Source organism: Equus asinus, chromosome 29, assembly GCF_041296235.1.
Source record: "Equus asinus isolate D_3611 breed Donkey chromosome 29, EquAss-T2T_v2, whole genome shotgun sequence".
Classification (NCBI taxonomy): Eukaryota; Metazoa; Chordata; class Mammalia; order Perissodactyla; family Equidae; genus Equus; species Equus asinus.
Genome location: NC_091818.1, coordinates 15,650,477 through 15,669,942, shown reverse-complemented (window position 1 = coordinate 15,669,942; position 19,466 = coordinate 15,650,477).

The following is a 19,466-nucleotide window of genomic DNA, read 5'->3' as shown; positions in this document are numbered from 1 at the left end:
CTGTTTGTTTTGCTGAATTGTAGAAGTTCTTTATATATTTTGAATATTAACCTCTTATTTTTTCTTTTTTTTAAAGATTGGCACCTGGGGGCTGGCCCCGTGGCCGAGTGGTTAAGTTCACGCACTCCGCTGCAGGTGGCCCAGTGTTTTGTTGGTTCGAATCCTGGGCGCGGACATGGCACTGCTCATCAAGCCACGCTGAGGCAGCGTCCCACATGCCACAACTAGAAGGACCCACAACGAAGAATATACAACTATGTACCGGGGGGCTTTGGGGAGAAAAAGGAAAAAATAAAATCTTTAAAAAAAAAAAAAAAAAGATTGGCACCTGAACTAAAATCTGTTGCCAATCTTCTTTTCTTCTTCTTTTCTTCTTCTCTTTCTCCTTCTTCTCCCCAAAGCCCCCCAGTACATAGTTGTATATTCTAGTTGTGAGTGCCTCTGGTTGTGCTATGTGGGACACTGCCTCAGCATGGCCTGATGAGCAGCACCATGTCCATGCCCAGGATCCGAACTGGTGAAACTCTGGACCACCAAAGCAGAGCATGTGAATTTAACCACTAGGCCACCGGGCTGGCTCCTAACCTCTTATTTTTTGTTTTTTTTGGTTTTTTTTGCTGGGAAAGATTTGCCCTGAGCTAACATCAGTTGCCAATTGTCCTCTCTTTTTTTTTCTCCCCTAAGCCCCAGTAGTTATATATTCTAGTTGTAAATCCTTCCAGTTCTTCAATGTCAGCTGCTGCCATAGCATGGCTACTGACAAACAAGTACTGTGGTTCCGTGGCTGGAAACCAAACCTGGTCCACTACAGTGGAGCATGCAGAACTTTAACCACTAGGCCATCAGGGCTGGCTCTGAATATTAACCTCTTATCAAATAAACGGTTTACAAATGTTTTCTTCCATTCCATAGGTTGTCTATTCATTCTATTGATTGTTTCTTTCCCTGTGCAGAAGCTATTTCATTTGATGTAGTCCCACTTGTTTATTTTCACTTTTATTGCTTGTCCTTTTGCTGTGATATTCAAAAAAATCATTGCTAAGATTGATGTCAGGAGCTTACCACTTAGGTTTTCTCCTCAAGTTTTATGGTTTGGGGTCTTATGTTTAAGTCCTGTCAACACAAATAACCAATACAATTCTTTATTTTATTTATTTATTTTTTTTAAAGATTTTATTTTTTCCTTTTTCTCCCCAAAGCCCCCCGGTACACAGTTGTATATTCTTCGTTGTGGGTCCTTCTAGTTGTGGTATGTGGGATGCTGCCTCAGCGTGGCTTGACGAGCAGTGCCATGTCCGCGCCCAGGATTCGAACCAACGAAACACTGGGCCGCCTGCAGCGGAGCGCGCAAACTTAACCACTCGGCCACGGGGCCAGCCCCTACAATTCTTTAGATAGGAGAGATTAGGTGAGTTTTACTTGAGCCACGCTGACAATTATAACTGGGGAGGCAGTCTCCATAGAGGAAGAAAGCCCTCCAGAGAAGCATGATTTTCAGTACAGTTTTATACCTTTTTTGAAAAAAGAGCATATGTCAACCATGCCTAGATACGTATTCATCAAAGTTTCAAAGAGCTCTTCAGTGGTACATTAGCAGGTCAACATGACCCTGATGTCTGGGGAAGAAAACTTATCTTCAAAGGAGTACCATCACTGGTGAAACTGGTGTCGTAGGAAAGGAAGCATGCATCCTTATCTTCAAGGAATGCATTCTTTCACTTTGAGATAATGTTTAATGCATTCTTTAGCGGTTAAAGCAGATGTACAATGTATGTTTGATAGTCCATAAATCAGGCTTCTTTTGTTCAAGCTGAATCAGTTTAAACCAGAATAGCTACCCCATATACATCAATATGTGGAAATTTCTTGTCAGTCCTTAATCCATTTTGAGTTAAATTTTTTTTTTTTTTTGAGGAAGATTAGCCCTGAGCTAACTTCTGCTACCAATCCTCCTCTTTTTGCTGAGGAAGACTGGCCCTGAGCTAACATCCGTGCCCATCTTCCTCTACATTATATGTAGGACACCTACCACAGCATGGCATGCCAAGCGGTGCCATGTCCGCACCCGGGATCTGAACCAGCGAACCCTGGGCTGCCAAAGTGGAACGTGCACACTTAACCATTGTGCCACCAGACTGGCCCCTTGAGTTAATTTTTGAGTGATGTAAGATTGGGGTCCACTTTCATTCTTTTGCAGGTAGATATCCAGTTTCCCCAACACCATTTATTGAAGAGACTATCTTTTCTTCATTGAGTATTCTTGGCCTCCTTATCAAATATTCATTGACCGTATATGCATGAGTGTATTTCTGGGCACTTGATTCTGTTCCATTGGTCTATGTGTCTGCTTTTATGTCAGTACCCTGGTGTTTTGATTCCTAAAGCTTTGTAACATGGTTTGAAATCAGGAAGAGTGATGCCTCCAGCTTTTTCTTTCTCAAGAATGCTTTGGCTATTCGGGATCTTTTATGGTTCCATGTGCCTTTTAGGATTGTTTTTTCTGTTTCTGTGAAAAATACCATTGGAACGTTAATAGAGATTTCACTGAATCTAGAGATGGCCTTGTGTGGTATGGAAATTTCTATAATACTAACTCTTCTGATCCATGAACATGGGATAGCTTTCCATTTATGTGTTTTCAATTTCTTTCATCAGTGTCTTAGTTTACAGTATATAGATCTTTCCTTCATTGGTTAAATTTATTATTCTTAAGTATTTTATTATTTTTGGTTTTATTGTAAAAGAAATTGTTTCTTTTTTCTTTTTCTGGTAGTTCATTGTTAATGTATATAAATGCAACTGATTTTTGCCCATTGATTTTGTATCCTGAAACTTGACTGAATTAGTTTATTATTTCTAACTGTTTTTTGGTGAAGTCTTCAGGATTTTATATATATATATACACAAGATCATATCATCAGCTAAGAGAGACAATTTTACTTCTTCCTTTCTGATTTGCATGCCTTTTACTTCTTTTTCTTGCCTAATTGCTCTAACTAGGACTTTCAGTACTATGTTGAAAAGGATTGGTGAGAGTGGGCACTCTTGTCTTGTTCTGGACCTTGGAGGAAAAGCTTTCAACTTTTCACCACTGAGTATCATGTTAGCTATGGGCTTGTCATATATGGCCTTTCTGATGTTGAGGTATGTTCCTTCTATACTCAATTTGTCAAGAGTTTTTCATCATGAAAGGATGTTGAATTTTGTCAAATGCTTTTTCTGCTTCTATTGAGATGATCATACAGGTTTTGTCTTTCGTTCTACTAATGTGGTGTATCACATTTATTGATTTGCATTTGTTGAACCATCCTTGCCTCCCCAGAATAAATCCCATTTGATTATGGTGTATGATCCTTTTAGTGTGCTGTTGAATTTTGCTTGTTAGTATTTTGTTGATCATTTTTGCATCCATCTTCATTAGGGAAATTGTCTTGTAATTATAATTTCATTGTCTGGCTTTGTTATCAAGGTGATGTTGGTCTCATAAAATGCTTTGCAAATCTTCCTTTCCTTCAATTTTTTGGAAGAGTTTGAGAAGAATTGATGTTAATTCTTTAAATATTTGACAGAATTCACCAGTGAAGCCATCTGGTCTTAGGGTTTTCTTTTTTGGGAGGATTTTTTTGTTTTTTTCTGTTCATTCTTTTTTCTTTTTTATTGTGGTCATAATAGTTTATAACACTGTGAAATTTCAGTTGTACATTATTATTTGTCAGACACCATATAAATGTGCCCCGTCACCCCTTGTGCCCACCCCCCACCCCTTTCTCCCTGGTAACCACTAAACTGTTCTGTTTGTTTGCAAGTTGTTTATCTTCCACAGATGAGTGAAATCATACGGTGTTTGTCTTTGTCTGGCTTATTTCACTTAATGCGAGCATTTTGATTACTAAAGCAATCTCCTTATTTGTTATTGGTCTGCTCAGATTTTCTATTTCTTCATGATTCAGTCTTTGTAGGTTCATGTTTCTAGGAATTTATCCATTTTTTCTTTTTTTAAAATTGTTTTAGCTATTCTTTTTTTTTTTTAAGATTGGCATCTGAGCTAACAACTGTTGCCAATCTTCTTTTTTTTCTTTTTTTCTCCCCAAATCCCCCCAGTATATAGTTGTAAATTTTTTCAGTTGTGGGTCCTTCTAGTTGTGGCATGTGGGACGCTGCCTTAACATGGCCTGATGAGTGGTGCCATGTCTGCACCCAGGATCCAAACCAGTGAAACCCTGGGCCACCGAAGTGGAGCGTGTGAGCTTAACCACTCGGCCATGGGGCCATCCCCTATCCATTTCTTCTAAGTTATCAAGTTTGTTGGCATATAATTGTTCAAAGTAGTCTCTTATAATCCTTTATAATTCTGTAGTATCACTTGTAATGTCTCCACTTTCATTTATAATTTTATTTATTTGACTCCTTTCTCTTTTTTTCTGGTAATTCTAGCTAAAGCCTTGTCAATTTTGTTTATCTTTTTAAAAAACCACCTCTTAGTTTCATTGATGTTTTCTATTGTGTTTATATCCTCTATTTCATCTATTTTTTTCTCTGATCTTTGTTATCTCCTTCCTTTTGCTAACTTTTGGCTTAGTTTGTTCTTCTTTCTCTAGTTCCTTGAGATGTAAAGTAAAGTTGTTTATTTCAGGTCTTTCTTTTTTCTTAATATAGGCATTTATCATTATAATTTTCCCTCTTAGCATGCTTTTGCTGCATCCCATAAATTTTGGGATGATGTGCTTCCATTTTCACTTTTTTCAAGATTTTTATTTCTTTTTTGTTTTATTCTTTGACTCATTGGTTGTACAGGAGTGTGTTGTTTAATTTCCACATTTCTGTGAATTTTCCACGTTTCCTCCTGTCATGATGTCTAATTTCATATCATTGTGGTTAGAAAAGATACTTGGCATGATTTCATTCTTCTTAAATTTGCTGAAACTTATTCTGTAACCTAACAAATGATCTATCCTGGTGAATGTTCCATATGTGCTTGAGAAGAATGTGTATTCTGCTGCTGTTGAATGGAATGTTCCATAGGCATCTGTTAGGTCTATTTGGTCTAAAGTGTAGTTCAAGTCCAATGCTTCCTTATTAGTTTTCTGTACTGATGGTCCAGCCATCGTTGAAAGTGGGATACTGAAGTCTTCTATTATTGTATTGTTGTCTATTAATCCATTTAGATCTGCTAGTATTCATTTAATATATTTAAATGCTCTGATGTTTGATGCATATATATTTATAATTGTTATACCCTCTAGATGAATTGATCCCTTTATCATTATATAATGACCTTTTTTGTCTCTTGTTACCATTTTTGGCTTAAAGTCTATTTTGTCTGATGTAAGTATAGCTATCCCTCTTCTCTTTTGGATTCCATTTGTGTCAAATATCTCTTCCATCCTATCACTTTCAGCCTTTGTGTGTCCTTGTAGCCGAAGTGAGTCTCTTGTAGGCAGCATTTTGTTGAGTCTTTTTTTTTAATCTTTACTTATTTTTTTTCTTTAGGAAGATTAGCCCTGAGCTAACTACTGCCAATCTTCCTCTTTTTTTTTTGCTGAGGAAGACTGGCCCTGAGCTAACATCCATGCCCATCATCCTCTACTTTATACATGGGACGCCTGCCACAGCATGGCTTTTGCCAAACCATACCATGTGCACACCCGGGATCTGAACCAGTGAACCCTGGGCCGCTGAGAAGCATAACGTGCAAACTTAACTGCTGCACCACTGGGCCAGCCCCAGATGGGTCTTTTTTTTAATCCATTCAGCCACTCTATGCCTTTTAATTGGAGAATTTAATCCACTTACATTTAAAGTAATTATTAATAAGTAAGAATTATTGCTATCTTGTAATTGTTTTCTGGCTGTTTGGTAGTTCCTTCCTCCCTCGCTTGCTGTCTTCTTTTGTGAACTGATGATTTTCCACAGTGGTACACTTTGATTCCTTTCTCTTTATCTTGTGTGTATCTACTATAAGTTGTTTTGTGGTTACCCTGAGCGTGGATTTAAACATCTTATAGCTATCCAGTCATAACTCAGAGATATTGCCCTGGTTCCAGGCCACTGCAATAAAGTGAATACGGCAATAAAGCAAGTCACATGAATTTTTTTGTTTCCTAGTGCATATAAAAGTTATGTTTACACTATACCATAGTCTATTAAGTGTGCAATAGTGTTATGTCTAAAAAAACAATGTACATATCTTAATTTTAAAATATTTTTTGCTAAAAAATGCTAATCATCATCTGAGCCTTTAGTGAGCTGTAATCTTTTTGCGGGGAGAGGGTCTTGTAAAAAACGCAATGTCTGTGAAGCACAATAAAGAAAGCACAATACAATGAGGTACACCCTTAACAGTCAGTTTTAAGCTTATAACGACCTAACTTCAATCGCATACAACATCACTACACTTTTACTATCCCACCTGACATCTGATGTTTTTGATGTTACAACTTACATCTTTTTATGTTGTATATCTATTAACAAATTGTTGTTTCCATAGCTATTTTAAATACTTTTGTCCTTTAACCTTTACACTAGAATTAAAAGGTTAACACATGACCATATTACATTATTAGAGTATTCTGAATCTGACTATATTCTTATCTTCACGAGTGTGTTGTACATTTTCATATGTCTTAATGTTACCATTAGTGTCCTTTAGTTTCAGCCTGAAGAACTCATTTCAGCATTTCTTCTAAGGCAGATCTAGGGGTGACAAACTCTCTCAGCTTTTGTTGGTTTGAGAAGTCTTTATCTCACCTTCATTTCTGCAGGACACCTTGCTGTGTAAAGTATTCTTGGTTGGCAGTTTTTTTCTTTCAGTACTTTGAATAAATCATGCCATTCTCTCCTGGTCTGAGCAGCATCCTTTTGAACTCCATGTCTACTCAGGTGAGAGAAACAAAAAATAAACAAATGTGCCTACATCAGACTAAAAAAGTTCTGCAAGGCAAAGGAAACCATAAACAAAATGAAAAGACAACTTACCAACTGGGAGAGAATATTTGTAAATCATATATCTGACAAGGGTTAATTTCCAAAATATATAAAGAACTCAAACAACTCAACAACAAAAAACTAAACAACCCAATCAAAAAATGGGCAGAGGATCTGAAAAGACTTTTTCTTTTTCTTTTCTTTTTTTTTTTTTGAGGAAGATTAGCCCTGAGCTAACTGCTGCCAATCCTCCTCTTTTTGCTGAGAAAGACTGGCCCTGAGCTAATATCAATGCCCATCTTCCTCTACTTGATATATGGGATGCCTACCACAGCATGGCTTTTGCCAAGTGGTGCCATGTCTGCACTCGGGATCCGAACTGGCAAACTTGGGGCTACCAAGAAGTGGAACGTGTGCACTTCACTGCTGCGTCACCGGGCAGGCCCCACAGACTTCTACCAAAGCAGATATACAGATGGCCAAAAGGCACATGAAAAGACATTCAACATCACTAATTATTAGGGAAATGCAAATCAAAACTACAATGAGATATCACCTTACACCTGTCAGAATGGCTATAATTAACAAGACAGAAAATAACAAATGTCAGAGAGGATATGGAGAAAAGGGAACCCTCATACACTGCTAGAGGGAATGCAAACTGTTGCAGACACTATGGGAAACAGTATGAAGATTTCTCAAAAAATTAAAAATAAAAATACCACATGATCCAGGTATCCCACTACTGGGTATTTATCCAAAGAACATGAAATCAACAATTCAAAGAGATTTATGCACCCCTATGTTCATTGCAGCATTATTCACAATAGCCAAGATGTGGAAGCAACCCAAGTGCCCAACAACTGGTGAATGGATAAAGAAGTGGTATATATATACAATGGAATACCACTCAGCCACAAAAAAAAGACAAAATTGGCCCATTTGCAACAACATGGATGGACCTTGAGGGTATTATTTTAAACGAAATAAGCCAGACAGAGAAAGACAAACACCATCTGACTTCACTCATATGTGGAAGATAAACAAACACATGAAAATAAAGAACGGATTAGTGGTTACCAGAGGGGAAGGGGGTAGAGGGGTGGGCGAAGGGGGTAAAAGGGATGCATATGCATGGTGCCAGAGAAAAACTGGATTATATATGGGTGGTGAGCATGATGCAGTCTATACGGAAACTGATATATAATAATGTACATCTGAAATTACACAGTGTTATAAACCAATATGACCTCAATAAAATGAAATTTTAAAAAATCCTTATATATCTCATTATGAGATGAATTTCCTATAAATTTTATTTTATATGTTTAGGAATCATTTTTTAAAATCCATAATATATTTATTTTGATCAATTGTGTATTATTGACAGTTATGATAATTCAGATGGAATTTTTTAATACTCAGAACTATATGGTTACAGGAAACGAAACATTTTACATTTCTATTTATAAATATACTTTTGTTAGAGATATGTATATGATATAATGATCAATGAAAGACTTTCAATCATATAATCTGTATTAAGTAAAGAATGTGGAGAGGAGGTAAATGGAATGAAAATATGAATTCAAGGAATAAAAGGAACTACGTAAAATTTCTGATTATTAAGAAGACCTCTTTCATATGTTTTTAAAGCAAATGTATGCATCAGAATGCCATGATATTTAAATTCAGCTACATACATTTAAAAGAGTGACATATACCTTCACTTCAAAATTTCAATATTTACAAATTGCCATAAATTATCTTCTTTGCAGCTATTTAAACTTTTTTTTTAAAGATTTTATTTTTTCCTTTTTCTCCCCAAAGCCCCCTGGTACACAGTTGTATATTCTTCGTTGTGGGTCCCTCTAGTTGTGGCATGTGGGACGCCACCTCAGCGTGGCTTGATGAGCAGTGCCATGTCCACGCCCAGGATTCGAACCAACGAAACACTGGGCCGCCTGGAGTGGAGCGTGTGAGCTTAACCACTCGGCCACGGGGCCAGCCCCTATTTAAACTTTTTAAATAAACAATTTCAGACGTCAGTCTAAAAATAAATAAATAAATGTGATACATCAGATTAACAGAATAAAATATAAAAATCATACGATCATCTAAATAAATACAGAAAAAGCATTTGAGAAAATTTAACATCCTTTCATGATAATAACTCTCAACAAATTACATACAGAAGGAATATACATTAACATAGTAAAGACCAATTGTGACAAACCCACAGCTAGTATCACTCTCACTGGTACAAAGCTGAAAGCTTTCTCTCTAAAGATCAAGAACAAGACAACATTCCTGTTACTTCTATTCAACAAAGTACTGGAAGTCCTAGGCCTGGCAATTAGACAAATATATCCAAATTGGAAACAAAGAAGTTAAATTGTCTTTGTTTGTAGATGACGTGATCTACATGTAGAAAATCCTAAAGACTCCACCAAAAAATTGATAGAACTAATAAGCAAATTCAGTAAAGTTTCAGGATACAAAGTCAACATACAAACATCAATTGTGTTGTTATACATTAACAGTAAACTATCTGAAAAAGATATTAAGAAAACAATCCTATTTACACTATCATCAAAAACAATAAAATACTTAGGAATAAATTCAACCAGTGAGGTCAAATATCTGTACACTGAAATGTATAAAACATTGATGAAAGAAACTGAAGAAGATACACATAAATGGAAAGATATTCCATGTTCATGGACTGGAAAGTTAACATTGTTAAAATGTCCATTGTACCCAAAGAGATCTACAGATTCAAACAATTCCTACCAGAATTCCAATGGCATTTTCACAGAAATAGAAAAGACAATCCTAAAATCTATGTGGAACCATTAAAGACTCCAAATAGCCAAAGAAATCTGGAGAAAGAACAAAGTTGGAGGCATCTTAATTCCTGATTTCTAACTATTTTACAAAGCTATGGTAATCAAAACAGTATGTGACTGGCATAAAAACAGATACAGAAACTAAAGGAACAGCACAGAGAGCCCAGAAATAAACCCATGCACATACAGTCAACTTAATCTTCAGCAAGGACACCAGGAATACAAAATGGGGAAAGGATAGTCTCTTCAGTAAGTGGTATCCACATGCAAAAGAATGAATTGGATTTATATCTTACACCTACACAAAAATCAATTGAAAATAGATTAAAGACTTTAAACATAAGACCTGAAACATAAAAATTCTAGAAGAAAACATAGGGGAAAAAAATCCCTGACGTTGGTCTTGGCAATGATTTTTTAGATATTACACCAAAAGCACATGCAGCAAAAACAAAAATAAACAAGTGAGATTACATCAAACTAAAAAGCTTCTGCAAAGAAAACAATCAATAAAATGAAAAGGCAATTTATGGAATGGGAGAAAATATTTGCAAACCAAATATCTGATAAGGGGTTAATATGCAAAATATATAAGGAACTTGTACAACTCAATAGCAAAAAAGCGAACAATCTGATTTAAAAATGGGCAGAGGAGTTAAATAGACATTTTTCCAAAGAAGACATATAAGTGGCCAACAAATACATGAAAAGTTTCTCAACATACGAATCATCAGGGAAACGCAAATCAAAACCACAATGAGACATCACCTCACACCTGTTCGGATGCCCATTATCAAAAAATAAGAAAATAACAAGTGTCGGCAAGGATGTGGAGGAAAGAAAACCCTGGTACACTGTTGGTGGGAATGTAAATTAGAATAGCAACTATGGAAAATATATGGAGGTTCCTCAAAAAATTAACAATAAACTTTCATATGATCTCAAAATCCCACTTCTAGATATTTATCCAAATGAATTGAAATTAGAATTGGGAAGAGATACCTGCACTCTCAAGTTCAATACAGCATTATTCACAATAGCCAAGATATGGAAACAACCTACATGTCCATCAATGGATGAATGAATGAAGAAAATGTTTAATATGCACATGATGGAATATTATTTAGCCTCGAAGAGGAAAGAAATCCTGCCTGCCATTTTCGACACCAGGGATGGACCTGGGGGACAATATGCTAAGTGAAATAAATCAGACAGAGAAAGACAGACACTGTATCTCACTTACATGTGGAATCTGAAATAGTCAAATTCATAGAAGCAGAATGTAGAATGATGGTTTCCCAGGTCTGAGGAGGAGGGAAATTGGGAGGTGAAGATCAAAGGGTACGTAGTTTCATTATGTTAGAGAAAAAAGTTCTGGATATCTGCTGTACAACATAGTTCCTTTAGCTAACAATACTGTATTGTATGCTTAAAATTTGCTAAGAGGGTGGAAGTTATGTTAAGTGTTCTTAAAACCATCATCATCATTATCACAAAAAGAGAGGAAGGAAACTGGGAAGTAATGGATATGTCTATGACCTTGGTGGTAATGGTTTCACGGGTGGATACTTAACCCCAAATTCATCAAGTTGTGTATATTAAACATGTTCAGCTTTTCATATCAATCATATCTCAATGAAGTGGTTTAAAAAAATAAAGGAAGGGAGCTGGCCCTGTGGCATACTGGTTACGCTTAGCATGCTCTGCTCTGGCAGCCCAGGTTCACAGGTTCAGATCCAAGGCATGAACCTACACCACTCGTCAGCCATGCTGTGGTGGCGACCCACATACAAAATAGAGGACGACTGATACAGATGTTAGCTCACCCCTATTCTTCCATAAGCAAAAAAAGAGGAAGATTGGCAACAGATGTTAGCTCAGGGTGAATCTTCCTCAGCAAAAAAAAAAAAAAAAAGAAAGAAAGAAAGAAGGAAAGAAAGAAAGAAAATGGTGCTACAGTACAAAACAGTCTTTGATATGATGATCCTATATGAGAAGCATCATTTTGCCTTTTTTTCTTAATCATCTTTTAACAAAGGAATTGAACTAAACTTAATTTAGCATATAGTTAAACGTAGAACTTTATACACACTAGATGTCCATAAACTATTTACAAAAATTGTTTTTACTTAACAAAGAAATATTTAGAATGTTTTTAAAAAGCAGAGTTTTAAAAAAACTTAATGTCATATTCTCTGATCATAATCCTCCCAAAATGATTTTCATTCTAAAACTTGTTTAAATTTATTTTCACCAAAACTACTAGAATTGGAATCCCTTCCTCAAACTGTAATTATACTTACCCCTTTAGTTTATATTTTTATAAGTGTCATCATTTTATTAATGAATTAATAATGCTTAGGTTTCTAGGTTGTTGATGGTGGTCCTGGTGCCATTCACGGAGTTAGAGGATATGAGTAACATCCATACCTCATTATCTCAGCTCTGGGTACCTGAGTATGCTCAACACAGGGGCAGATGAACTTATACCATCATGCTAATAAAGAGATTCTTTGGGGCATCGTTGGGCTATACGTACATGGAAGAACCCGGCGTTGGCAGAGAAAAGAATGCCTTGCCCATAAGCTTAGCAGTCAGCCAAAACTCCAACCCCACAGTTCCTAGGTACTTGAGCAGTATCTCACACAGCAATCTGTCACTCTCAGGTTTAGACACCTTCTGGGTTTAGGAGCCTTTCTTAGTCCACATTTTCCTGACATGGAGGGTGTCTCTCATTTTAAGTATTCTTCTGTAGCTGCCTGTGTCTATTAACTCCAGCCCACACCCCCTTTTACTCTTTCCTTCTAAATCTCTGTTTTCTTCCATTTCCCTGATAAAATTCCTTATCACTCTCTAGGAAATCAAACTCAAATCACTAGCACATGAAAAAAATGTATTTTCATTCCACCCAGAAAAATGTCTTCTTCCAACTTTACTGCATTCTTATTCCAAAAATGGGCTGAAGAACTCCCAAAGCAGGGAAGGAAAATAAAAAGCCATGCGAATTGTTTTCAAAGTTAAACTTCCACATCCTGCGACAAAGAACAAAGAAATATGAGTTAATGTACAAATTATGAGTTCATGTTGTTTTGTTTAGCAACTCAATTTTGTTCCTGCAACCCTGTGAGGTAGGCAGGACATATTATTATGCCATTTTACAAATAAGAAAATTGACGTCCAGGGATCCTAAGAGACTTCCTTTCATCAGAGACCAGAAACTTGGTCTCGAGAATACTAATCCAGAGTTTTAAATTCTCTGTCTCACCACCTTTAAAAGCCCATTGCTGGGTCACTATTTCAACAGCAAGAAGAGCACTTGGGGACTACTTAGTTGAGAATATAATTTGGCCTTTTTTTTCTTTACTAGAGAGGTACCAAGCCATCAAGAGACATTCATTCGCCTGGCCTCCCTTCAATAGCAGCTTATAACTAGGGGACAGTGGGACAGCCTATGGCTATAGAACCAGTTGCTTTCAGCATGGAGCCAACTGGTGTAAATGGAAATCAAACTTTAACCTCATAAGTACCAATGTCTAGCCACACATGAGAAAATATTTTAATATCATCAGAGTAACTTAATCAAAGTCGCTGATTTGATTTTTAGAGTCAATAATTATCCTTACTTTTCTGAAAGTTAGAACAAAGATTTAAGTGACTGAAGTGTCAACACGACAGATTCATGCCAACTAATTCTTAATATAGAACCTCTGAGACGAGGATTTCAACCCTTCACAGGTAAAAGCATGCTAGATCCTCTTACAGCTTGGCCACCACTCACATAAACACTCCTGTTTCCTCTGAATCCACTCCTACCACTCCTGTCATACCTTGGCTCTAAACCAATCTTTTGCATAATTCAATTCTACTCTGTGACAAAAGCAGCCTTGAAGATGGATTTAGCCCAGAACTAGCGCAGCTGCTGTTGACATTGGCAGTAGCACAGCTTGTGCTCAGCTTATTGCTCTAATTCGAGTACACCAAAGAGGAATCCTTTCTAATTAGACAGAGCAGAAATAACAGAGCACAAGAAACAGGAGATCTGTATCGTAGCTGTAACATCACACAAGTCCTTTAAATGTCTGTGCCTCTGTAATAAAATAAGAAGCTTGATCTAGGTGATCTTCAGTGTTAGTTCCAGCCCAAACGGTTGAAATTCCATGAAACCTAAACTGAATAATGCTATCTATTAATGGAAAGAAGTAGTTATAAAATCAGTATGAAAAGTTCTCTCATTTAGTTGGCTTTTTTTTTTTTTTTGGTGTCTAATCTGTTGGGTCTTTGTAAACTATCTAAGCCAGAAAACAATGAGCCTTCCAGGTAGTTGGCTCAAAATATTTTCACCAATTCATGGTTTTCTCCAGGCTGTTTGAACTAATATTGACCTCATATTCCACACCCTCGTTCATTGTTTCCCCTCTGTATTTAAAGTTTCACAATAAAATGTAACCTCACTGAATCTAGGATATGAGGGGTCCTCTTTAAGAAAAAGAATACAAAATCTTAAACAAATGTTAGGGCCCCACTAAGGGCCTTGGAGAGGAAATTTAAGCTTCATTAGCTTATGGTGAATCACTTCTGACTCTGCCATCTGGAAGGGTTTAAACAGAGTCTACTAACTGTACAGAAACATTACTATGAGACAAACACACACATACACATGTACACACGGGCGCACACACTCACACAAAGTCCACAAGATGGCACAAGACGTTTCTTTCCTTTTCACCTTGAGTTTAGTCCCTTGATTGTCTCGTCTCCTTCCCTTTTTTATCCTCCCCTCTTCGCCTCCTCAGGCTTCTCTACTCCTTACTTATGTTGGTTGCCTAGAACCTTGATAGCGTGAGGGAGGGGGGTTGCTGACCTTCTTTTCTTAGTTGTGTTAAAGATAGGGGAAATTTTAGGAAAGCATAGCAGTATGCCAATACTAGGCACTCAATAAATCAATGTTAAGAAATCAATTTATAGGTCAACTCAGAATCAAAATTCTTAAAAACATATGAATGTATGCTCTAAAGACTCCAGAAATGGGTGGAAACAAACAGTATGACATTTAACAAGAATTAAAAGTGATGGCTTGGATTTAGTTTGAAAAAAATTAAATAATTACATACAATAAGCTGAGTACAATTAATGTCAGTCACAAGCTTTATTAAAAGTCATGAACTTGGTTCCTGAAAGAGGCAGTCTCCTTAAAAATAGAAATAAAAAAATTTATAAAAGGATCAACAAACACTATAAGAAAAAAATTTTCACACCAAAAAAATGAGATGTTAGCATGGGACAATGTATTTTATATTTAGACAGTTATGGAAAATGAGAAAAATATATATCCTCAATAGTTATTGAAATAAAAGATTAAAGGGTTAGAGGCTACATTGAAATGTGTATGTCTGCTTATTATTATAACTCCTTTTGGCAATAAACAAAAAGTATAAATTATGTCTGCATTGCCCTTACCTGGTTTTGAAACCAAAGTCATTATGATCTGAAATGTGATTATAGGAAACGGGTTTGAAAGCAGGCTGAAGGCCATGGTTTTAGAGACAAGGGTAGGTTACTTCAAGCATTTCCCATAATTGCCAATGAATAGATACGTATAAAGTATGTCTAGAAAGATAGATTTAAAAATTGCACGTGTTGCCTCTGGAGAGAACTGGGAACACAGAGATAGGAGAGAGTTGTACCTTTCTCTGTACACTCTAGTGTCATCTGAATTTTGTACCATGTTTACATATTATCTATTGAAAAATTATTAATAAAAAGAGTAGAAGGAGCCAGCCCTGATGGCCTAGTGATTAAAGGTTGGTGTGCTCTACTTCAGTGGCCCAGTTCAGTTCTCCGGCATGGAACTACACCACTCGTCTGTCAGTAGCCATGCCGTGGCAGTGGCTCACATAGAAGAACTAGAAGGACTTACAACTAGAATATACAACTATGTACTGGAGCTTTGGGGAGGAAAAAAGAAAGAGAGAGAGAGAGAGACAAAGATCAGTAACAGATGTTAGCTCAGGGTGAAACTTTCAAGAAAAAAAAAAAGTAGAAGAATTGGTTCCTGTTCTCAACAAGTTTGTTGCTCCTTTTCTGTATACCTGTAGTCTCTGAGATTACCTCTAGTTTAGCACTTATAATAGTTCATTGTAATTATTTAGGGGGAATGAGGAGTCCATGAAATTTGTGTGTTTAGAAAAGAACATTTTAGCCTCAGTGTGAAGAATAGATTAAAGGCAGGCCAGAATGGATACAGGCTGACCAGTTACGAGATTATTGCATTTGACTTGTGAGAATTGACAGTAGTTTGGACTAGAATAGTGGCGGGAAAGAAAGGGAGAAATTGGAGATATTTAGATAGTTTTGGTATCGGAGTTGAGGGAGAAGGAAATTATACAGGATGAATCCTAATTTCCAGATTTGTGAATATATTAGTTATCTATTGCTGTGCAACAAATTATCCCAAAATCCAGTGGCTAAAGATAATAAATATTTATTATTTCACAGATTCTGTGGGTCAAAAATTTCAGAGTGGCTTAGCCGGATGGTTCTTGTTCAGAGTTCCTCATGAGATTTCAGTCAAGATAATTGGCCTGGGCTACGGTCATCTGTAGGATTGTCTGTGGTTGAAGGATCTACTTCCAAGCTCACTCACGTTGCTGTTGGCAGCAGGCCTTAGTTTCTCAGTGACTGTTTGAGGAGGCCTCAATTCCATGTGGTCCATGTGGACCTTTCCAAAGAACTGCCTGAGTCTTCTTATACTTGTCAGCTGTCACATAACTATTCAATGTTTATTGGATTAATTTTTTAAAAAAACTATACATTTCAATCAGACAGAATTGCACATTTATTTACACATTCTTCTTTCATTCATTGATTCATCATATCATTGTTGCATACCTACTGTGTGCCATGCAATGTTCTAGGTGATGGGCACAGCATTCATAGGGTCCTGGGCTCAATGAACTCACATTCTAGTGAGGAGAAACAGATAAAAACTGGCTAAACAAAAAAGTTCATTTCATCCAGTGACAAATACTCTGAGGAAAATTCAACATGGTAATGGAATAAAGTGATGAGAGGATGATATGTTAGCTAAGGCAATTAGGAAGGTCTCTCTGAGGAGATGACATTTGAGCTTAAATGGCAAGAAGGGGCCAGTCACACAATGATCTGCAGAACTAGATTTCTGGGTAACAGCAAGTGGAAAAAGCCTGAATAAGGGATGAGTTTGATGTGTTTGTGGAATCAAAAGATAGCAGTATGACCAGAGCATAGTGAGCAAAGGAGAAAATATTAGAGTATGAAACTGAAAAGGAAGACAAAGACCATATCATGTTGACAACATGCAGTATCAGATGCTTTTTTTAGAAAGAAAGAATCAAATGGAAAATGTTAGAATGAAAAACACAGTAACAGTCATGAAGAAGATCTTCAGTACTCTCCTCAGTAGACTTGACACAACTGAGGAAAGAATTTGTGAACTTGAAGATAGTCAATAGAAATTACTCAAATTGAAACACAAAGAGAAATAAGAATGAAATAGAACAGAAAATCCAAGAGCTGTGAGATATCAAGCAGTCTAACATCTGCATAATTGGAATCCCAGAAAGAGAAGAGAATATGCGGGCAGAAGACATATTTGAGCAAATGATGGTTGAAAAATTTCCAAAATTAATGGCAGACACCAAATCACAGACCCAAGAAACTCAGAGAACACCAGTCAAGATAAATTTAACCATACACACACACCAGCACCAGCACCACCACCACCACCATCAGATATACACTGGCATATCATATTCAAACTGCTAAGAAAAAAAAGACAAAGAGAAAATATTTAGGGCAGCCAGAGTGGGTAGAATTACATGAAGGCTAAAGATAAGAATTATAGCAGACTTCTTATTAGAAACCAGGTAAGCCAGAAGACAATAGAGTAACGTCTTTAAAGCGCTGGGAAAAAACCTCTCAACTTATAAACCTACACCCAACAACAATATCTTTCAGAAATGAAGGAGAAATAAAGAACTTCTCAGACAAAAACTGAGAGAATTCATTGCCACCAGACCTATTCCACAAGAAATGTTAAAGAAAGTTCTTTAAGAAGGTGAATTACAGTATCAGATTGAAACTTGGATCTACACAAAGAAATGAGGAATGTTGGATACGGAATAAGTTCAGGTAAAGTAATTGTTTAAAATTTTAATTGCTGTAAAAGATAACCATCAAAAGCAAAATGAGTGAAAAGTCTTGGACCTTTTTAGGACATGTAAAAGTGAAATGTATGACAACAATAGCACAATGAACGGAAGAGAGGAATTGGGAATATGCTGTTGCAAGGTCCCTACACTACAAGTGAGGTGGTATATTACCGGAGGTGGTATATTGCTGGAGGAATATTAATTCCATGTGGACCAGTCCATGAAACAAGTAGGCATGGAAGAAAACAGTTTTACAGAAATATGTGAACTTGAATTCTACAATTGCATCCTTTTTCATGTATTTTATGTATTCTGGGATTTCTGGGAAATTCTCAGAAATAATTCCTTCATCTCTTATTAATCTCTTTTTTTTAATTCTAGGATTTCCATTAGAAAAATATTTATGCTTCTACTTTCTATATTTCTTAGCTTTCTTCTCACGTTTTCCATTTCATAATCCCTTCCTTAATCCGGTCTTCCAGTTCATGAAGTAACTCTCCAGCTATATTGTCCTGCTATTCAACCCATTCATTGAATTATTTCATTAATATTTGTCATACCCAATATCCAACTCACAAATGCTTGTTTGTGCATTGTATTTCCAACATTCTTCCTTCTTTCTCTGAAGGTTTTAATGAAGCTAATTTTAAAATTCCTATTGCCTCTGATGCGTTAGTTTGATTTTCTCTGCTCTAAGTAGTCCTATGATTGTCTTACTCTAATAGTTATCCTGTTCCTCAGATGTTTCATAAGTTTCCCCGCTACGCTCATATTTATTCCTTGGGACCATCAGCTGCCTTGGCTAGTAATGTCTACTTGAGGGAATGGGAGAAAAGCCTAGATGTTGGTTTGTGCTCCTCCCAGGAGTTAGGACTGGGGAAAGGTCTATTTCCTGTTGAAGTGCTTCTAGGGTAGTGATCTGGCTCAAGCATTCACTTCCCCCGCCCCTTGGGGCATCATCTGCCCTCCACGTTGTCTCACAATCCCTCCCCTGCAATCACTGCTGCTGGTGGGACAGTAGAGGGAACAGGAGCTCAGGCGCAGGCCAGCTGATCCGTACCCCTTATGGTCTGCTCCTGTCACACGGACCACACTTCCAAATGTCTTTGCTAGTTCTTTTCTTTCCTGCCCACCTCCTTAAAAATTGGCATTTTCCAATGCTCCTTGCACATTCCTGACTCTCATTTTCATTGCCTACACACAGTGCCTACACAAAGCAATAGTCAGTGTTCATTAAATGATCTTCTAATTGGGAAATCCAAAGGACGTTTTCAACCACATCCTCCTTCTTGGAGGAGGTAGGGCTCAGTCTCAGCTTCAAACAGAGTACTTGTTTTTTTATCAGTTCAGTTATTCACCTTAAAAAGGAGTTAAACTGCTAAGTAAAGTTTTAAAACAGAAGAATTCTAAAGTTCCTTCCAACTCTCTATTTCTGTGGGTCCACATCTGTGATGCAGAGTTGCTTGAACCATATACTTTACCATGTTTAGTTCCTGGTGAATGT